Genomic DNA, 6,000 nt, shown 5'->3' with positions numbered 1-6,000 from the left:
TCTGTCCCTCTGGTTCTATTTCTCCATCCCTCTCTCCCTTGCTCTCCTTCTGTAGCAGGAGGAGCTGCAGACAAAACCCCTCAGACACCGAGTTGTAGAAGGGAGGGCTTTATTCAGCTGGGAGCATCGGCAGACTCACGTCTCCAAAAACCTAGCTCTCTGAGTAAGCAATTCCTGTCCCACTTAAGGGCTTACAACTCTAAGGGGGTCCATGTGAGGGGGTCGTGATGGATTGAGGAAGCAGAGGGAAAGTGACTGGGGGCTGCATGCACAGGTAATTAGATCAGAACAAAACAGGACAGGGATTTTCACAGTGCTTTTCTATACAATGTCTGTAATCTATAGATAACATAATCGAGTAGGTCAGGGGTCGATCTTTAACTACCAGGCCCAGGGTGTGGCGCAGGGCTGTCTGCCTGTGGATTTCATTTCTGCCTTTTAGATTTTACTTCTCTCTTTGGAGGCAGAAATTGGGCATAAGACAATATGAGGGGTGGTCTCTCTTCAAGCTCTCTGTGTCTGTGTCTTTGTGTGTCCGTGTGTGTGTGCCCGGGTGTGGTGTGTGTGTCCGTGTGTGTGTGTCTGCGCGTGTGCACCCGTGTGTGTGTCAGGGTGGGTTTGCTCGTGGTAGTGGTGGGGTGTGTCTGGGTGTCCGTCAGCCCCTCTTTCCCGGGATGAGGCTGCCGGGGCTCTAGTGCTAGCACGGGGCAAAGCAGAGCCTTCCTGCCCCGTTGGCCACGGAGGGTCCTCGTCGGAACAAGCGACGATGGTGTGGGCGTTGTGAGAAAAAGGGCCCGCAGGGCTGGGCCGGCTGTTAGCCCCTGGGCAGCCCTGGCGGCTCTGGGTGTGTGGGGCAAGAGGGGGCCTTGCAGGAGGGGCGGCCAGGAATCCAAAATAATTTTTCGGCGGCAAGGCGGAGGACCGGAGGGTACCCCAGGACCCTGGGCCCTGGGCCCTGGGCCCTGACGCCTCGGAGCACACCCCGTCCTGAGCGGGCCCCAGGTGTTGGAAGCTCTGGAGCTCGAGAGCCTGGGGAAGGCCTGGAGTGTCAGCGAGAGGGTGGCCGCATGGAGAGTCCAGAGCCCTGGCAGGGGATGGAGGCCTCTGGCGCCGCGTCAGTCTCGCGCGTGGTCTGGCCACCAGCGACAGCGGACGCTCTGGGAGGTCGGCAGAAAGCGCAGCGCGGCGACTGGTGGTGCTTGGGCGTAGAGGGGGAGAGCAGCCCGGCCACGGGCAAGCGGCTCCGGGGTGCCTGATCCCAGCCTCGCGGCCCCGGGTTGCCAGCCAGGCGCCACTGCCATTGTCTACGGCCATACCACCCGGAAAATGAAAGAGACCCAAGCCGCGGCCCGTGGGCACGCTCAGCGCCACTGCTCCTGCCACAGTGACGGGTGCACTCTACAACTTTCAGGGCCCACAGCACCAAGAGGACAGGGAGGAGCCAACAAAGGAATGACGCTACGAAATGCACCCCCAAGGCCACCAACCAATCCAAGTAAAAACACGTATCAGGGCTCCGTTGATTTTCCCTCAGGGGCGACCCTGCCCCCCTCTTCCAGCCCGGCCCAGTCACCCTCCACACTACCCTGGCCAAAGGGGACCCTGTCTACCAGATAGAGCCTCCCTCTCCAAGGCTCTGTTGCTCTCCCTCTGTAGCTCCCTCACCCTTTCCCTTTCTCTACTTCCTTCTCCACCTTGCTCTCTCTCTCTCTCTCAATCTCCCCAGTTCCTCTCTGTCTCTCTCTCGATGGCTGTTTCTCTCTCTCCTTCCGTTTCTATCTCTCCATCCCTTGCTCTCCTTCAAGTTGTCTGTGTCTTTGTGTGTCTGTGTGTGTGCTTGTGTTCCCACGCGTGCGCCCCTGTGCGTCTGTGTGTTTGGGAGTAGGTTTGCCAGTGATTGTGGTGGGGAGTGTCTGGATGTCCATCAGTACCTTTGTCCCGGGATCAGGCTGCCAACTCTATTGCCAGCGCGTGGGTGTCACAGCTGCTGTGATAGTCTCACACACGCAGGTGTGTGGATCTTGTTCATTTTCACGTAGACAACGAGAGCAAAACCACAGAGAAAAGAAACATCCCGTACATCACAGCCTGACGATGCATTCTTGTTTCCTGCAAAATGGGGAGTCTCCAATATAGCCTGTTTGAAAACTGGAAAGCAGAGCACCGACATGATGCTGGTCTTCCACGCATTCCTGGAAGTTTCCGGGGCCCCACAGAGCTCGGGAAACAAACAGTCAACATGGTCACGCTTTCGGGGGGCAGAAACTTGAGCAACAGGCACCTTTGCAGAGGGCAAAGAACGTGGAATCCAGAATCACGCTTCAGTTGGCCTCAGTGTGACTCCCGTGTGGATGAGACTATCCGCCTCGAGCTCTGTGCAGGGCTCAATGTGGGGATATGTCATCTGTGAACCATGTGGATGAAAAGCAGACAACCACCTGAGTCTCAACTCATTGCTTTCTGGGGAATTCGCTCATTCCTTCGGAAATGGAATTGGTCTGAATTTCTCCGGGATGAAGTAACCCAGGCTGGCGATCCAGAGGGCCGCTGATCACCCCGCTGGCCAACGGGGCTGTGGGCCCAGCACTTAGCCCGCAATGGGAACCCAACATTTTCCCGGAGTGCTGGGTCCTGTTGGCTCTGGAGGCATAAGACCGTTTTTGTCTCTGCCTTCTGTTCTCTGCTTCTTGCTCCTTTTGTCCCTCGGTCCATCCTTCCCTCTGTTCTTCCCTCCCTCCCCCGGGTTTTTCCTCCCTTTCTCCCTCCCTCTTTCTCTCCCTTCCGGGGTCCCTCCTTCCACCCATCCTCTCCTAGCTCCATCCTTCCATCTCACTCTTTCTCCGTTCCTGTCCTCATCTCTGCCTGCCTTCCCTTTTGCCTGGAATGGGCAGCACCCCGGTTTGCACGGGGTCTCAGGTCTACATTTAGTTGCAAGGCCTTCCATGGTGCTGGCAAGGAGGTTGATGGGACACGGGTTGGCAAGTGATGGTGAGCGAAGAGGCAGAGGAGTGGAGCCGCAGAAAGGAGAACTGGCCTGGCTTCTGCCCCGGCCCAGTGTTTCGCGGACTGAGGTCTCCGCCAACCCGACTGAAGAACGCGGGGAAAAAGGGATGAGAGCTCCGCCTGGGCTAGTCAGAAAACCCAGGCTGCTGCCTGGAAACCCGCGTATGCGCAGTAGACAGCCCACCTCCCGGTACCTGGACCGGCCCTGGGATCCCCGGGATGCTCAGGAATTCTTTCTTGTCATTCTTGACAGCCCTCCTCTGTGTGGAGTCTCTCGCTGGACCTGGAACTCAGGGATCCTAGGCAGGTCAGCTGGAAGGGAAGACACGCCTCTCCATACCAAGCCTGAGGTTCACCGCGAAAGAGAGGCCGCCGCCCTGCCCCCACCCCGCCCCAACCCCGCTCCAACCTGCTCCTCCAGAAGAGCCCTGTGTTCTTCCTGGCTGAGGAGTAGTTCCAGCAAAGCGTGCTCTTCCACGTCCTTCAGCTCCCCTAGTGGCGCCGGATCTAGGAAAGATTGAGCCTTTTGCTGAAACTTTGGGGTTGACAGGAGCTCATCTAACAGGCTGGAGGTGAGTGCAGACGAGAGCCCCGGCTCCTGGAGCTGTTGGGAGGCGCCTGGATGGCTGGCATCTGTGCTTGACGCGGAGGCCTCCGGGGTCGCGAGCTCCGGAGGTGGAGGTGCCCCGTCTTCGGGTTCCCACGCCGCCCTGGCGACCTGGGGCTCCAGCCCCACCACGTACTCCGGTGGGACGTGGGTGGCGCAAGCACACCTTGCCCCTGTGACTCAGCTTGAGGGGGCCCAAGCTGTCCCACTGAGCACGCGCCCAGAAGGACGTCGCGCTGCGGGTTCTGGTCTTCCTGTCATTTGTTGGGGTGCGGAGACTACCAGGGAGTCTGAGGATGGGAAAGCCCCAGTTCCGGAGGAGCCAGGGCAGCGAACACAAAGCCCCGCATGCCCGGGCAGGTTGGGAGAGTCCTTCCGCCTGCGCAGCCTGGCTGGTTTGGAGCAGCGGGATGGCCCTTGCTGCCTGGCTCATGAAAGCCCCCTGTGGGAGAGCCCCAGGCGCGCAGGGCATGTGGGTTGCGGGAAGCACGGTTCCCCACGCCCCGGTGTGGGTGAACTTGATAGAGGAGGGAGGAGGGTGACACCCACCGGGGGTGCTAATTAGTAACCACTGTGGCTTCAAAGAACTCAAATGAAAGGAAGACTTGTACGTCTCTCACTTTAAGTCCAGAGCTAGAAATGATTAAGCTTAGTGAAGATGTAGAATTTTCATAGCTAGAGAGAAGTCAATGCTTGACTTCAAAACTTCTTTGAGGACCACTGCAGCTGGTGACTTTAAGTTACAGCCAGTGCTCATTGACCACTCTGAAAATCTCAGGACCCTTAAGAGTTATGCAAAATCTATTCTTTCTGTGCTCTAGAAATGGAACATCACTGTCTGGATGACAGCACATCTGTTAATAGCATGGTTTACTGAATATATTAATCACACTATTGACACCCACTGCTCAGAAAAAAAAAAAAAAGATTCCTTTAAAAAGACTGTTGCTTGGCCAGGCATAGTGGCTCACACCTGTAATCCCTGCACTTTGGGAGGCCGAGGATCACCTGAGGTCAGGAGTTCAAGACCAGCCTGGCCAAAATGATGAAACCCCATCTCTACTAAAAATACAAAAACATTAGCCAGGCATGGTGGTAGTACCTGTAATTTCAGCCACTCGGGAGGCTGAGGCAGAAGAATGGCTTGAACCCTGGGGGCGGAGGTTGCAGTGAGCCGAGACCGCACCACTGCACTCAAGCCTGGGCAACAAGAGCGAAACTACGTCAAACAAAAAAAAAAAAAAAAAAGAAGGAAAGAAAAAGAAAAAATAAAAGTAAAGAAAAAGAAAAAAGAAAAAAGATTGCTGCTTATTGACACTTCACCTAGCTATCCAGAAGCTTAGCTGGAGATGTACTTGGAAATTAATGTTATTTTCATGACTGCTAATACAATATTTACCTTCAGCCTGTGGATCAAGGAGTGGTTTTGACTTTCAAGTGTTTTTATTAATTAATAAATGCATTTTGTAAAGGTATAGCTGTCATAGATGGTGATTTCTTTGATGAATCTGGATAAACTGAATTGAAAACCTTTTGGAAAGGATTCACCATTAATCCTTTCATGATATTTGAACCTCCTCCCGTGAATCACAAATGTCCTTAATAGCAATCCTTAAGTGCCATTAAGGACATTTGTGATTGATGGGAGGAGGTTGAAATATTAACATTAACAGGAGTTTGGAAGAAGTTGATTCCAGCCCTCATGGATGACTTTGAGGGCTAAGGATGTCAGTGGAGGAAGTCCCTGCAGATGTGGTAGAAATTGCAAGACAGCTAGAATTAGAATTAGGGCCTTAAGGTGAGATGAAATTGCTGTAAACTCATGATGAAACTTGAACAAATAGGGAGTTGCTTCTTATGGACCAGCGAAGAAAATATTTTCTTGAGATGGAATATAATCCAGGTGGAGATGCTATACACATTGTTAAAATGACAACAAAGGATTTAGAATATTCCATAAACCTAGTTGATAAAGCAGCAGCAGGGTTTGAGAGGGTTTACTCCAATTTTGAAAGAAGTTCTACTGTTGATAAAACGGTGCCAAACAGCATCACATGCTACAGGGAAATCTTTTGTGAAAGGAACAAACTTCATTGTTTGAAGAAATTGACACAGGCATCCAACTTTCAGCAGCCCCCACACTGATTAGCCAGCAGTCATCAATATAGAGGCAAGACCCTCACCAGGAAAAAGATCATGACTTGGTAAGGCTCAGATATTCATTAGCATTTTTTAGCACTGACGTATTTTAACTTAAGGTTTGTACACAGTTTTTTAGACATGCTATTAATTACTAATTATTAATTATTAAATGCTCATTAGACTACAATATAGTTTTAAGCATAACTTTTATAAGCACTGGGAAACAAAATGTTTATGCAACTAACTTG

This window comes from Gorilla gorilla, chromosome 14 (assembly GCF_029281585.2).
Source record: "Gorilla gorilla gorilla isolate KB3781 chromosome 14, NHGRI_mGorGor1-v2.1_pri, whole genome shotgun sequence".
In the NCBI taxonomy this organism is placed as follows: Eukaryota; Metazoa; Chordata; class Mammalia; order Primates; family Hominidae; genus Gorilla; species Gorilla gorilla.
Note: the sequence above shows the minus strand (reverse complement) of the source record.